The sequence below is a fragment of the Schistocerca serialis genome, chromosome 1, assembly GCF_023864345.2.
Source record: "Schistocerca serialis cubense isolate TAMUIC-IGC-003099 chromosome 1, iqSchSeri2.2, whole genome shotgun sequence".
In the NCBI taxonomy this organism is placed as follows: Eukaryota; Metazoa; Arthropoda; class Insecta; order Orthoptera; family Acrididae; genus Schistocerca; species Schistocerca serialis.
Window position 1 is genome coordinate 710,687,824 of NC_064638.1, and position 16,659 is coordinate 710,704,482.

Below are 16,659 nucleotides of genomic sequence, written 5' to 3' on the forward strand. Positions count from 1 at the left end.
GGAGATGAAGAGGCTTGCACAGGATAGAGTAGCATGGAGAGCTGCATCAAACTAGTCTCATGACTGAAGACCACAACAACAACAACGAATACGGAACGTGGAAATCATTCCCAAGAAAAGAGTAACACTACCAAATTTTGTCTTTTAGCGTGCCTGATAATTGATGGCTGTCTGCGAAACAACTTCGTCTCAGACGGTAATAGAACATAAATAAGGGTGACTGCGGGATACGGGACGGTACACTCTGTCCACGCGTTCAGACATCGTATTGATAATCAACGGTGAAAAATTTTCTGAAATACAACATTCTGCGGAAGTCAAATGTGAGTCATCGGAAGTCTAGAGACGTTAAGAAAACACGTAAGTATGAAATGAAGAAGTCATAAAAGTAACATTTGATGATAGATATCTATGGAAGACTCTTAACAGAAGATAGGAAAAGATACAGCATAGTATCAAACGAGTTGGAAGACTGATCACTTAAAAATATACATTTGTGACAACAAAGCTCTTGCCAACAAACCAGTTTCATAGGTAACAAATACTGAGCTGGAACAGAGGATAAAGTTTCTGAACCTGTACGTACATGCCACAGATTTGCGTCAAAATGAAATATCGACCATGAGAATACGGAAAAGTAAGACACAGAGAGTGTATGAAACACTGTGCGAGGCGAGAAAATTAAAAATTAAGTTGCCAGATACAATACGAAACGATGGTGCACTAGACCGCTTAGACGAGCAAAGAAAACTTGAGAATAACCAAACCAGCAGTTCTGGGCACAGGACTCTAGGAATAATTTCGCACTAGATGGCGTTACGGAAGAGGGAAACCTTAAGGTGTTACAAAGATTAGTAGTTTTAAAGCATTTTAACAAGAATGCTCAGTACTGTAGCTATGAAGAGATGAAACAAACTATCGGTAGATAGGAATGGATGAAATGTGAAATCAGATGAGGCCTTGTTAAATATCTGGATGAACATAGCTTCATTCCACAGCCTCTGTGAAATTTATTTGTCTGTTCTTCATGTGAATGATTCCATCTATTGTTCTTCATTTCTCATGGTTGGAGTTCACAGTCATGTAGAACTTTTAAAAAAAATTCACGTTCACCATAAACTGTAGAAGTTATTTATTTCCACTATTGTAATATCGGCCTTAAGACCATTATCAAGTGGCACACTTCAAAAGACTGTGCTTCAGCACACGTCGGACATGTGCACATGTCGTGTCGTATCTGACCCCTTAGCAGTTAGCATCAAACAAGTTCAGGGTGTTTACAGAGTAGATTGTTTGGGCTACATTCTGTATCAGTGCGCAGTAACTCGGAGGAAGGCAGCGCGGACTGCTTGCATTAAGCCTAATGACACTCACTAATGCTCCAGAGTCCGTATCACAACCACGATACTGGCATGTTGTAATCACTTGGCGTCAGCGCATTTGGAACTCCGAACACTGTTGTCTGAAACAAGACACATTTAAAATTCCCTCAGGTTAAATGATAGAGTTTTATGTGGAAAAAGAGCTGGAAGAAGCTGATTACCGGTCGGTGGTTGGGAAATTCGTCCGGCTCTATAGCTGAGGCATAAGCGGGGCTGACTGCCATGCGAGGTACCAGGGTTCTATTCCCGGTACTGCCAGAGATTTTTCCCTGGTAGGGGGGACTGGGCCAGGATGCAGGACTCAGCCACGAGAGGCCAACTGAGGAGCTACTCGACCGATTAATCGGTTAATGCCGCTCCAACGTCAAGAAACCCGACAACGACCGGGTGAGCGGTGTGCTGACCCCATGCCCCTCCATACCGCATCCGATGACGTCATTGGCACAGAATGATGCGGTACTTTAACTTTTACCTTTACTTGTGCAATACATCGACTAGGATCACAATCCTCAACACTCTATAGAGAAACACTTTGGTAAAAGACAGCAAGATGACTCAGATAACACGAGAGTTCAACAACGAAAGTGGACTGTTCGCAGCATAAAATATACCAGAGTGCAGTAAAACGGTGGTACCAGTCATGATGAACGCAGAGAGACAGCGTGCCAAACCTGAGAACAACCCATCTTATAAAATGAAATAATGACAACATGTACCTTGAGTAACACTAGATAGTGACATGATTAATTATCGAAGTGTGACAACGGTGCAGCTTTCTCATATTTCTACAGCGAGTAGTAACTGATAAATAAATTTGGATTTTAACATGGTTCTTCGAAACCATTTGGAGAGAATGACAGAAAAGTTAGTGACTGTCCATGGCACTCTCCTTCCTCTTACTTTGCCCACAACTACGCTAAACGAAATAGATTTTTTTTGTATTTTTTAATATTCATGTTGAACGACTGGGATTAACTAACTACGCCAGTTCCACTACTTTCTTCACTATATCATTTTACATATAACGTAAGCTTTTGCCCAGGTTTTTTTATTTCTGTTCAGCTGTTGATCCTTTCCTTTCTTATTTTTCTTATTGGTAGGCTTCTAAGTTTATGATTTCAATTCTTAAAGGCTGCATGTTATTCTCTACCGTTGTTTTCTCAGTTATTTTATTATTACTGTGGCCCCTGCTAACACTGACTTCTGTTTCCCGAAATGTTGCGCCTGGTGTTCAAGTGATAAAGCAAGTGCCTGGAAACCGAAAGGGCGCAGAATCGAGTACTGGTCGCACCACGGAATATTTCAGTCTGCCTTTAACCCAGCCTAACCATCACTTCTCAATGAAGTGAAGATTCGCCAGGAACAACACGTGGTCCGGACTCCCTGGTAGTATTACCAAGGTAGGTTAGGGATACGCAACTCGCCAAAGTACCATCGAACTGAAAAAGTGCACTGGCCGTTAATCCACACGGAATTATTATTATTTCCAGAAACACTGGAATATTTTTTGCTAAGTTGTTCTCTCTCATTAGGGAGGGAAGCAAACAAGAAAAAATGAAGTAAACTTCACTGTAACGTTACCTCCGCTATGCTATTCGTATTCTGATAGATCTCATCGGATCTTACTTTCCATCTCTCTTTTGTTAGCACTATATTTATTTTTGTACTACGTAGCTGTGCTCTAACCAACATGTAGCTTTGTATAACCATTCATACACGGACAGGCGTTCTGTAAAATAGCTGGGAGTATGCGTACGGAACGATTTGAAGTGGAATGATCATATAAAACTAATTGTTGGTAAGGCGGGTACCAGGTTGAGATTCATTGGGAGAGTGCTTAGAAAATGTAGTCCATCAACAAAGGAGGTGGCTTACAAAACACTCGTTCGACCTATACTTGAGTATTGCTCATCAGTGTGGGATCCGTACCAGGTCGGGTTGACGGAGGAGATAGAGAAGATCCAAAGAAGAGCGGCGCGTTTCGTCACTGGGTTATTTGGTAACCGTGATAGCGTTACGGAGATGTTTAATAAACTCAAGTGGCAGACTCTGCAAGAGAGGCGCTCTGCATCGCGGTGTACCTTGCTCGCCAGGTTTCGAGAGGGTGCGTTTCTGGATGAGGTATCGAATATATTGCTTCCCCCTACTTATACTTCCCGAGGAGATCACGAATGTAAAATTAGAGAGATTAGAGCGCGCACGGAGGCTTTCAGACAGTCGTTCTTCCCGCGAACCATACGCGACTGGAACAGGAAAGGGAGGTAATGACAGTGGCACGTAAAGTGCCCTCCGCCACACACCGTTGGGTGGCTTGCGGAGTATCAATGTAGATGTAGATGTAGATGTAGATGTAGATGTAGATATGGTACAGCCTGAGTTTTGTAGCTATAAATGTGTCGTTCTTATCGCAAATGTTTTTAACTCAACTGAGTTACATGTATTATTATCATTGTTTTTTGTGCTATTTTCATACTAACAACCAAGCGAGATGGCACAGTAGTTAGCACACTAGACTCGCATCCGGGAGTACGACGATTCAAACAAGCATCCGGCCATACTGATTTAGGTTTTCCGTGATCTCCCTAAATCGCTTCACGCAAATGGTGGGATGGTTCGAGAGGACACGGCCGACTTCCTTCCCCACCCTTCCCTTATCCGATGGGACCGATGACCTCGCTGTTTTGTTGTTTTCTGTTCAAATGGTTCAAATGGCTCTGAGCACTATGGGACTGAAGCGCCTAGAACCGCTCTGCCACTCCGGCCGGCTGTTTTCTGTTCTTTCCGTAAATAAGCTCTATGTACCCTATGACGTATACGATGCAATTGTGTAACTGTCACACGTCTTAAATATGCTATAAATATTAACTCAGTTGACGAAACAATAAATCTGGTGCGCTATACCGACCTCCACGTACCATAAAGGCTGTACCTAGGTTACGTATATTGAATGTGGACTGCGGGGAAAGGAAAGGGAAGGGAAGAAACTATTGATGACATCTGCATAGGGAATTTATGGAGAATCAGCGGCGATGGATTAAAACGTGCGCCTTACAGGAAGTCGAACCCGGGATCTCCTACTTACTAGGCAGTTGCGTTAACCACCAGTGTTTATCGCAGTTGGGAGGACTATCTCGGCACGCCTACCGGCTGACCCACATTTTCCAGCTAGCGCCAGCTATCTGCAGTCCTTGTCCATGTCCTCCATGCTCACTACTTGTGTACCCCCACTGAAGGTGGTGGTTCGTTGCACTTCGAGGTGAATCAATTATACGAATTTGTGGTAGCTGTTATTTCGTACGCGTCCGAAACAACAGATAGCACGTATAAGTGCGCCCAGAGCTTGCTACAACAAATCTTCCCTCTCTCTGACCCTTCGCAACTCGTGCGTTTAGTTCGAACTGCGGTTATTGTTGAAAATTTGTCAAACATAACGACGTACCAGTACCTGTACCCAATTTACTCTGGACCACTGTGCTGTCAATCGTCAAATGGACGTCTGCTGCGAAACGAGGCGATCCAGCCGGCACGCGTGGGCAGGCCACATGGCGCTCCCCCTTTACCTCGACTGTCATTATCGCCACCGTCACCTCCTCCCCTGGTGCGTCAGCGCGCGTTACCAGGGACAGACGTCCGCGGCGCGGTCGAGGCGGCTCGCTCCGCCACCGTGCGGCGTTTAATTACGCGGGCGCGCCGGGAGGGTCCCGGAGGGCCCATTGTGGCGGGCGGCGACCTCGCCCGTAATCGAGAACCGAGCCGTGAATGCGGCGGGCGGCGTTTTTTGTGCCGGAATGCCGCTGCTAGCGTCCCCGCCATTGAGCCGGCAGCGCTGCCGTCAGCTGACGGCCGCCGTTGAGTCACCGGGCTGGGCGGGGAGCCCCCAACCGCAGTACTACATACTGCTCATGAGGTCCAATCGGTCGCGGAATGGAAGCTACAGTGAAAATCAAAAACGTTTTATTTGCATTATTTAGCTACACCTTCCAGCTACATCTCTACATAATCGCGCTCCAACTCCATCATTTGTAGTGCCGTTGTACCAACTTTCCAATACCCTCGTCATAGAAGTAAGCCTCCTGAGCTTTCTGCCAGTTCTTAGTCTGGTCTGTAGCTCGTTGTTTCTATTAAAATGCCGTTCTCATAACCAGCGGTTCATTTGCGGAAAGAGATAAAAATCACTGGCAGTCGAGTGAGTCCTGTATGGTGGATGATCGTACATTTCTCATCGGAAACGCTGCAGGAGCACCTTTTGTTGCAGCAGAAGTGCGCGGCTGAGTACTGTCGTGAAGAAGGTCAATGCCTCGTGACAGCATTCCTCTTCGCTTTAACTGAATTGGCCTTCGTAGGATCGATTTTCTCGAATCGCCTGATCCACTCACTAAAGAATACACCGGCTGACACTCGCTCCCTTCCCTGAATGCCTGCGTCATGAGCGTCTGTGCGTCGTTCTCCAAAGTTTCTGCACTATTGCCGCCCTTTGCTGTCTCGCATGACAGTTGATTTACGTAGGATGCATAAAATCAGGCAAAACTTAATCAGCGGAAGAAACTGAGTGACAGCACGCATATCACATTCGGTGAGAGACGCTATTGTTCTTGGCATCTTTACGCCCTCACTGTATGCTCAGAACCAAGAAGTGCGACGTGGCGCAATTGAAGAGCGTAACAGAAACACTGAGCAACACATCTACACAGAACGTCATCGGATTTTCACTGTAGTTTTAACTTCGCTACCGACCAGACCATGGAAAAAGAAATGGCTGTGGTATAAGCGGAAAAAAGAAAAAAAAAACAACAAATCTTGAGGTTTACTGCGGATTATGACTTGTTGAAACACTGACAATGCCTTCTCTTATAACTGGTCTCATCAACTGATATTGAGTGGCGTACTACAACTACTCATTCGTTTGGGACATTTGAGTACACTAAGTCGATCGCCATGCCGATGATTCACCGACGATTGTCAGTTCACGTAAAAGAAAAGAAGAAACATTAGGGTTTAACGTTCTGTCCACGAATAAGTCATTAGAGAGCAAAGCACGGATTGGAGGAAAATGGGGAAGGAAATCGGCCGTGCCATAAGAAAGAGTCATCTAGCTTTGGTGGTAAGGAAGGGCCAAGTAATGCTTCTAGCCTCAGTTATACATCTACATCTACACTCCTCAGGTGACGTCACGATGCGTGCGAGGATAGTTAGTGTACTAGTGTCAAATGGTTCAAATGGCTCTGAGCACTATGAGACTCAACATCTTAGGTCATAAGTCCCCTAGAACTTAGAACTACTTAAACCTAACTAACCTAAGGACATCACACACACCCATGCCCGAGGCAGGATTCGAACCTGCGACCGTAGCAGTCCCGCGGTTCCGGACTGCAGCGCCAGAACCGCTAGACCACTGCGGCCGGCTACTAGTGTCACTTCTACCTTTCTAATGCCATTCGGGAATAGTGCGCGGCAAGAGAGATTGACTGTTAGTAAAGGTCCGTGTGAACTAGCCTCTCTCTAATTTCAATTTCATGGTCTTTTCGCGAGATACACATAGCAGGAAGTAATATACTGGTTACTCGTCTAGAAACGTACGCTTTCTGATATTTAACATTAAGCCGCACTCCGATGCACATCGATTTTGCAGTGCCTGCTTCTACCAGTTTTTTCATTCGTCTGTAAAGAATTCGGGTTAGTCTTTTGCAGCTGTGACTTATTAGACTGATAGTTCGGTAATTTTTACACCTGTCAGCACCTTCTTTCTTTGGAATTAGAATTACTGCATTCTTTTTGAAGCCTGAGGGTATTTTACCTGTCTCATACATTTTGCTCAGCAGATGGAATAGTTTTGTCATGGCTCGCTCTCCCAAAGCTATCAGTAGTTTAACGGAATGCTGCCTACCCCCGGGTCCTTGGTGCCATACATAAAAATATCTCCACTTATATCCTCTGCACCCTGTGTATAATTTGAGCGTTACTAACATACCACTTTCTTCAGATAATTATGTTACCTCAGCACTATGGTAATACTGAAATGGGCGTCAGCATTCAGAAATAGGCTTACCTTTTCCCCATGACACCCGCGAATGCAGTCATAGAAAACTATATTTTTTTACAACATTGTAATTCTTATAAGGCTGAAATCAAATCATTTCATTGTATCACGGTTAGCCATGTGTTCCACGCTGCTGTAGTCATTCAAAAAATGGTTGAAATGGCTCTGAGCACTATGGGACTTAACTTCTAAGGTCATCAGTCCTCTATAACTTAGAACTACTTAAACCTAACTAACCTAAGGACATCACACACATCCGTGCCCGAGGCAGGATTCGAACCTGCGACCGTAGCGGTCTCGCGGTTCCAGACTGTAGCGCCTAGAACCGGTCGGCCACCCCGGCCGGCCGCAGTCATTCAGTGGACCGCGCAGTGGCTACTGTTTTCGCGCACTGAGTCGCACTCAATGTGCTTATCTGTCCAGGCGGGTGTGAACTAGTTACGGTCAGCGATGTGCAGTGGGGGAACGCGGATAACGGGAAGCAGGGCGCGGCGGGTGAAAGTGCCAGCACGGTTTGCATATCAGCGCAGCGCGGCGAGGCGAGCCGAGAGTGCGGGGTCGCGGCCGGCGCCGCCTCTTCCGGTGGACGCAGTGAAAGCTGAAAGCTGAGAGCTGCCGCCTGCACCCGTTGCAGTGCGGCCGCTGCGTCCTACCAGCAGGTAGCCGCCACACAATATGCTGTTGCTGTGGCCTGTCACCGTTTGTCGAACGCCGATGCAACGGCTGTAGTACTTAAGGGGTAGTACCTTTACGTCACTGTAAATACCTACAGCAGAACAGTTTTCCACTCAAACATTTGAACGAAATTTAACATTGTCAAATTGGAGCACGAGGTCTAGTATGACAATTTTTTATTCAGATTTTTTTGGGCCTCATTAGGCGGACGTTTCACCTCTTATGAGTCATCATCAGAACCAGTATGTTATTTTCACTGTAGCACGTTAAAAAATAATAATTTACGCGGCCACAGTGTAACCTTCGTTACAACATACTAGTTCTAATGATGACTCATATCAAGTGAAACTGGTTCAAATGGTTCAAATGGCTCTGAGCACTATGGGACTTAACATTTGTGGTCATCAGTCCCCTGGGACTTAGGACTACTTAAACCTAACTAACCTAAGGACATCACACACATCCATGCCCGAGGCAGGATTCGAACCTGCGACCGTAGCGGTCACGCGGTTCCAGACTGAAGCACCTATAAGCGCACGGTCACACCGGCCGGCCTCAGAAACTTTACGCCACTGCAAATGCCTACAGGAGAACAGTTTCCACTCAACCATTTCAATGAAATTTGACACTGTCAGATTGGAACGCAGGGTGTATTATGACGATTTTTTTTTCTATTCAGAACTTGTTGTACCTCATTAGGCGCATGTTTGAAAGTTTATCAGTTTCACATCCTATGAGCCATCATCAGAACCAGTATGTTATTTTCATCTGTATCTAAATCTACATGGATACTATGAAAATCACATTTCAGTGCCCGGCAGAAGGTTCATTGAACCACCTTCACAATTCTCTATTATTCCAATCCCGTATAGCGCGCGGAAAGTATGAACACCTATATCTTTCCGTACGAGCTCTGATTTCCCTTATTTTATCGTGGTTCAAAAATGGTTCAAATGGCTCTGAGCACTATGCGACTTAACTTCTGAGGTCATCAGTCGCCTAGAACTTAGAACTACTTAAACCTAACTAACCTAAGGACATCACACACATCCATGCCCGAGGCTCCAGACTATAGCGCCCAGAACCGCACGGCCACTCCGGCCGGCTTTATCGTGGTGATCGTTCCTCCCTATGTAGGTCGGTGTCAACAAAATATTTTCGCATTCGGAGGAGAAAGTTGGTGATTGGAATTTTGTGAGAAGATTCCGTCGCAACGAAAAACCCCTTTCTTTTAATGATTTCCAGCCCAAATCTTGTATCATTTCCGCGACACTCTCTCCCATATATCGCGATGATACAAAACATGCTGCCTTTCTTTGAACTTTTTCGATGTACTCCGTCAGTCCTATCTCGTAAGAATCCCACATCACGCAGCAGTATTCTAAAAGAGGACGGACAAGTGTAGTGTAGGCAGTCTCCTTAGTAGGTCTGTTACATTTTCTAAGTGTCCTACCAATAAAACGCAGTCTTTGGTTAGCCTTCTCCACAACATTTTCTATGTATTCCTTCCAATTTAAGTTGCTCGCAGTTATACCTAGGTATTTAGTTGAATTTACGCCTTTTGGATTAGACTGATTTATCGTGTAACCCACATTTAACGAGTTCCTTTTAGCACTGATGTGGATGACCTCACACTTCTCGTTATTTAGGGTCAACTGCCACTTTTCGCATCATTCCGATATTTCTCCTAAATCGTTTTGCAGTTTGTTTTGATCTTCTGCTGACTTTACTAGTCGATAAATGACAGCGTCATCTGCAAACAACCGAAGACGGCTGCTCAGATTGTCTCCCAAATCGTGTATATAGATAAGGGACAGCAAAGGGCCTATAACACTACCTTGGGGAACGCCAGAAATCACTTCCGTTTCACTCTAAGACTTTTCGTCAATTATTTCGAACCGTGACCTCTCTGACAGGAAGTCACAAATCCAGTCACATAACTCAGACGATATTCCATAAGCACGCAATTTCACTACGAGCCGCTTGTGTGGTACAGTGTCAAAAGCCTTTCGGAAATCCAGAAATACGGAATCGATCTGAAATCCCTTGTCCATAGCATTCAACACTTCATGCGAATACAGTAACATTTAAAAAAATAATAACTTAGAAGGCCACAGTGTAACCTTCGTTACACGATACTCGTTCTAATGATGACTCATAACAAATGTAATTGGTTCAAAAATGGTTCTGAGCACTATGGGACTTAACTTCTAATGTCATCAGTCCCCTAGAACTTAGAACTACTTAATCCTAATTAACCTAAGGACATCACAAACATCCATGCCCGAGGCAGGATTCGAACCTGCGACCGTAGCGGTCGCGCGGTTCCAGACTGTAGCTCCTAGAACCGCTGGCTAAGTGAAACTGGTAAACAGCGTAATTCCGCCAAGTGTGGACCATACGATTCCGAATACAATATTATTATTCCATCAATTGTTTGTCGATGATAAGATTGTCTCTTTCATCATGCAACGATCATCGACGTTGGGGCAGATTCCACTTTGTTTCCTCCAAGAGTCCTACTTACCGCAGTTGCTGAAAATATCCTCTACTTATGTAATTACACAATGAGATGACAAAAGCCATGGGATACCTCCTAATATCGTGTCGAACGTTCTTTTGTCCGGCGTAGTTCAGCGGCTCCACGTGGTATGGACTAAACAAGTCGTTGGAAGACATCTGCAGAAATATTGAGCTAGGCTGCCTCTATAGCCGTCCATAATTGCGAATGTGTTGGAGGTGCAACACTTTGCGCAAAACTGACCTCTCGATTAGGTCCCATAAATGTTCGATGTGTTTGATGTCGGGCTATCTGCGTGGCCAAACCATTCGCTCGAAGTCTCCAGAATGTTCTTCAAACCTATCGCCGAAATTGTGGCCCGGTGAGATTGTTGAAGTACATGAAGTACATGAATGGCTGCATTGTTGCCCAAGTATCCGAAAATAATCATTTCCAGTCAATGTTCGGTTCAGTTGGACCAGACGCCCCAACCTATTCCATGTAAAGGTAGCCCACACCATTTTGGGGCCAAGACCAGCTTGCACAGTGCTTTGTTGACAACTCGAATCCTTGGCATCGTGGAGTCTGAGCCACATTCGAACACTGCCATCAGTTCTTACTAACTGAATCTGGTACTCACCTGACCAGGTCAAGGTTTTCCTGGTCGTCAAGGTTCCAACCGATGTTGTCACGAGTACAGGAGAGGCGCGAGGCGCTACAGGCGATGTCATGCTGTTAGCAAATACACTCGAGTCGGTCGTCCACTATCATGGCCCATTAACGCAGAATTTCGCAGCATTGTCCTAACAGATACGGTTATCGTACTTCCCCGTTTTGTTTTCTGTTATTATTTCATGCACTGTTGCTTGAGCGTTAGCACTGGCAACTCTGCGCAAAGACCGCAGCTCTCGGTCGTTAAGTGAAGGCTGTCGGCTTCTGTGTTGTCCGTGGTGAGAGGCAAAGCCTGAAATCTGATATTATCGGCACACTCTTGATACTGTGGATTTCGGAGCACTGAATTCCTTAACGATTTCGGAAGCGGAACGTTCCATGCGTCCAGCTCCATTCTGCAATAAAAGGCTTTTAATTACCGTCGTGCGACCATGATACTACCGGAAATCTTTTCATATGAATCAGCTGAGTACAAATGACAGCTCCGTGTATGCACTGCTGTTTTATACCTTGTATCAGCGGTATTATACTGGTCAAGTGAGTAAAGAGTAATACCAACAGCAGCAGTATAACGGGAATAGGATTCGTCATGAATAGGAAAGCAGGGCAGAAAGTAAGTTACTGTGAACATTTCAGTGATAGTGTTGTTCTCATAAGGATCGAAAGCAAACCAAGCCCGACAACGAGAGTTCAGGTGTACATACCAACGTCGCAAGCGCACGAAGAAGAGACACAGAAACTGAATGAAGATACTGAACGGGTAATTCAGTACGTAAAGGGAGATGAAAATCTAATAGTCGTGGGGAACTGGAATGCAGTTGTTGGGGACGAAGTAGATGAAACGGTTACTTGACCATTTGGCCTAGTAACAGAAAAGAGAGAGGAGAAAGACTAACTGACTTCTGCAATAAATTTGTTAGTAATAGCGAATATTCTGTTCAAGAATCACAAGAGAAGGGGGTATACTTGGAAAAGGCAGGGGGATACGGGAGGATTTCAGTTCGATTACATCTTGGTCAGGCAGGGATTCCGAAATCAGATACTCAATTGTAAGATGTATCCACAAGGAGATACAGATTCAGATCAGAATTTAGTAGTGATGAAGAGTAGGCTGAAGTTTAAGAGACAAGTCAGCAGGAGTCAATGAGGAAAGAATTGGGATACCGAACTGCTAAGGGATGAAGAGGTACGCTTGAAGCTCTCTGAAGCTATAGATACTACGATAAAGAACAGCTCAGTAGGCAGTACAGTTGAAGAGGAATGGACATCTCTGAAAAGGGCAATCGCAGAAGCAAGTAGGAAGTACAGGGAAGCTAAGGCGAAATGACTGCGTGAAGAAAGTTAAGAAACAGGAAAAGAAATTATTGTCTGCAGGACTGACTCAGCGTATAGGGAAGACACAACAACCTTCGGTGAAATTAAAAGCAGGGGTGGTAAGAAAAAATGGTTCAAATGGCTCTGAGCACTATGGGACTTAATTGCTGAGGTCATCAGTCCCCTAGAACTTAGAACTACTTAAACCTAACTAATCTAAGGGCATCACACACATCCATGGCCGAGGCAGGATTCGAACCTGCTACCGTAGCGGTCGCGCGGTTCCAGACCGTAGCGCCTAGAACCTCTCGGCCACTTCGGCCGGGTGGGTGGTAAGATCAATAGCGCATTGGGAATTCCACTGTTAAATTCAGAGGAGAGTGCTGATAGGTGGCAGGAGTACAATTTCTAAAATCGTTGGGGAAGGTGGCAACAAAACCGACTATTCACGTTGATTTGTAGAGTGTACGAGTCTGGCAATATATCATTTGACTTCCGTTAAAACATCATCCACATAATTCCGAAAATAGCAAGAGTCGACAAGTGCGAGAATTATCGCACAATGAGTTCACAGTTATGCACCCAAGTTGCTGACAAGAATAATTACAGAAAAATGGAAAAGAAGAGTGACGATGTGTTTGATGATAATCAGTTTTGCTTTTGGAAAGGTAAAGGCACCAGACAGGCAGTTCTGACGTTGCTAAGAAAAGACTAATGCAGCATATACTAAAGTACGACTTAATCAGTTGCATATATTGTATAGAGATAATGAAAGTGAGTGAGTTAAGCGCGTGTACGGAGGTATGTAGACAGCCGTTTTTCTCTCGCTCTACACGTGAAAAGAATAGAAAGTTCAGTGGTTAATATTGGTGCAAGGGAACCTCCATCACGTAGTATATGAAGTATTATTGTCGAGGATACAAACTTTCAGATTCGACACAGAAGGGCAAATGTAACAGTCTGAGACACGGAAACGATTTCCTCAAAATGTATGAGTGAAAATAAGAACATTTCAATTCTATTGCTGGTCAACTAATACCGATAACAATCCAAGTACTCGAACTTTTGCAATGATGTTATTTATCTAGTCTAGGGTATTACATTCACAACAGTTGCTGTAATTCAAATAATGTCAGCGAGTATTCAGACAGGAGCTCCTGTTTTGTTTTCCCCTCTCTACAGATTTGAGGTCAGATCTGGTGAACGTCCTGGACACTAAACAGTATCCTTCATGACGTACCTTGCACGTTGGACAGATTTGTCTGCCCTATAATATCCTAAACAGAAGCATTCGAAACCCTTTCACTCGCCAAAAGTTGCTGTATGGCTTGCGATGGCGGCTCGGGGAATAACTGGCCGCACTTTGTCCAGAATGAGAGCGGTCTTGCAATTCCAGTAAATTCGAAATGTTATGTTAAATGACTTTTGGTGCCTCAATTGCAAAAATTTCCTGGTTATAACCAAAGAACATGGTTTCAGCAAGACGGAGTCACAGCACACACGTCCAGTACGAGTTCGTGAAATTTTCCCTGGCCAACTGATATCCAGAAGGGGTGACATAAATTGGCTCCAAATAGTCCAGATTGGAGCCCCATGGATTTTTTGGGGGGGATACGTCAGTGCTAAAGTGTATGTCAGTAATCTAACTTCTCTGTAGCACCTGAAAGAAAATATTCGTAGCTAAGTGGTAGCCATCTCAGTGTTTACATGCCGAGGTGTCGCGCAAAATTTTGTTTATCGTTTAAATGAGTGCCGTAAGCGTATTGGATTGAATGTAAATGAGACTAAATGACATTATTTTTAAGAAGTACATTCCTAAACTGTATATTTCAATAACAAATGAAGAAATAATATTATCTTGGAACTCTTCCATTTGGTCCGTGTTTGCATAGAAAAACAGTAATACCAGAAATTGAGTATGAAGTTCGCTAATTAAAAAGACGGCAACAAAAAAAGAGCACAGAAAATATGTTGCAAACAGCGCCAATAATTGCTCAAAACATGCAGTAACATACAATAAATAAGGTATTATGAAAGTATCAATACAAAACTATATTTCAAAAGACGAATTGTAAAAATGTAATAATGTCTTACTGTGTTTGTACAACCATACCATTTTCTGCATGTTTTAGATTAAAAAACCCCACTGATGTTGGTGATATTTGTCGCCGAAACTAGATTGGGATAATAAAGAAGTAAACGAATAACAAGGTGTTTTGTATCAAGGCGGTCTCAATTTCTGATATTACTGTTTAACAAATAAAGGTTTTGTCGACGACCTCAACCTGTATTTTATTCTGACACATCAAATCTAAACTTTCTTTTGACACACTCTTTACTAACAAGTAATTGCGTAATAAATCTATTACATTGTATGAACAAAAATTCGAAGGTTCTCATACTTCAGTGGAAAAGTTACTCCGTTTGACTTTGTGACCTGAGACTCATTCGTTTCTGATTTTGCATCATCCATAAAAGTTTATATCAACATCACACAAACACTCTCTGTACAAGTATATAGAGGCACTAGAGGCACTCAAGGACAAATGAATTATCGCTGTTTTGTAGCGGAGATAGCGCTCCTATCTCCATGGCGAATGGAATAGTTGGTCTGGTTGCGTTATTGGAATGTTGTGACGTCTCGCAATAGTGTGTTGCATTCAGAATAGGCAAAATGTGCGGTATCAGGGGATTTGACTGCAATCATTTCGTGCGTGAAAGGCGAATAGGCCGATCCATGTCAGAAGTAGAGCAGGTATTTCGCTTTTCACGTGCCTCCATGACAAAGGTGTAAGATAAGTACCTCGTTTGTGGATAACCTACTGCCAACTCTTATGGGCAACAACTTCTTGATGACAAATGCATAATTTAACATCGATTAGGTAGGCCACAGTGCAGCTGGCTTGTCGTCCATGCATCTCTGTTCACTTCGCCTGTATCCTTGACCACTGCACGTCACAGGATACAGGGGTTAGCAGTGGTGCAGGAACACCAACATTACACACTCGAAACATGGAAGGAGCTCTCCTGGGCAAATGCTGTGGTACACGCCGGTGCTACGGCGTAAGTACCTAAGGACACTAGAGACGAGACATCACGCCAAAAGAAAACTGTTCAGGTGGGCGGTGGAGGTATTCTTACATCCGATGAAACGGTGAAATGGGACCTTCGATATATCTGCGATTCTCTCTCTCTCTCTCTCTCTCTTTCTCGCGAATTATACAGTTTCCCACTACCCGATTATCTGAAAATTGTTTTCCGCCTACAGAAATCCCACAGACGACTTGTCTCTTCAGCAGTGCATAACTCCATCAATCCTGAACTGTGTCACAATGGTTTGCGGAACACTCCGCGGACATAAGGGTTGCCTTGTTCCTCCTCTCCCCTTCCCTTTCCCCTGATCAACTGATCTCAGTCCTATAGAACATATCTAGGACGCCATCGAGCACTTCTTGGACGCAACTCTGAGCTGTGGATTTCAGCTGAAAGATCACAGACCAGGTGGACTCCCAAACGCTATCAGTGGCTCGTGATGACCATGCCACGAAGCATCGCTCCCATCCTCAACCAGAATCGGCCACTACTCGCTAGTAAATAGGTGTGCATAAGTGGTATAAGTATACAGGCACTTTTTAGACAAGAGCAGTAAATACAAAGAATGGAAGGAAACGAAGTGGAATTTGCTCCAGTGTCGATGATCGCTGCTTGATAAAAACAAAATCCTTATTATAGACAAAAACTTGTATCTTGATACGAAAGTTATATGTCAAATAGTCGTCTAGTATCCACGTGGTCATCTAAAATATTTAACGTGTTATGTTAATAACAAGATATTCGTTCTGAAGATGACTCATAAGAGGTACAGAAGTCCAACAAATGCGGTCCAAACAACTCTGAATAAAAATTACTTTTCAAAATACAGCAAAATACAATGAGGTGACAAAAGTCATTGGATAGCTATATGTACATATAAACATGGCGGTAGTATAGAGGTATTATATTTTTGTCATCAATCTTCTGTCTGGTTTGATGCGGCCTGCCACGAATTACTCTCCTGTGCCTACCTCTCTATCTCAGAG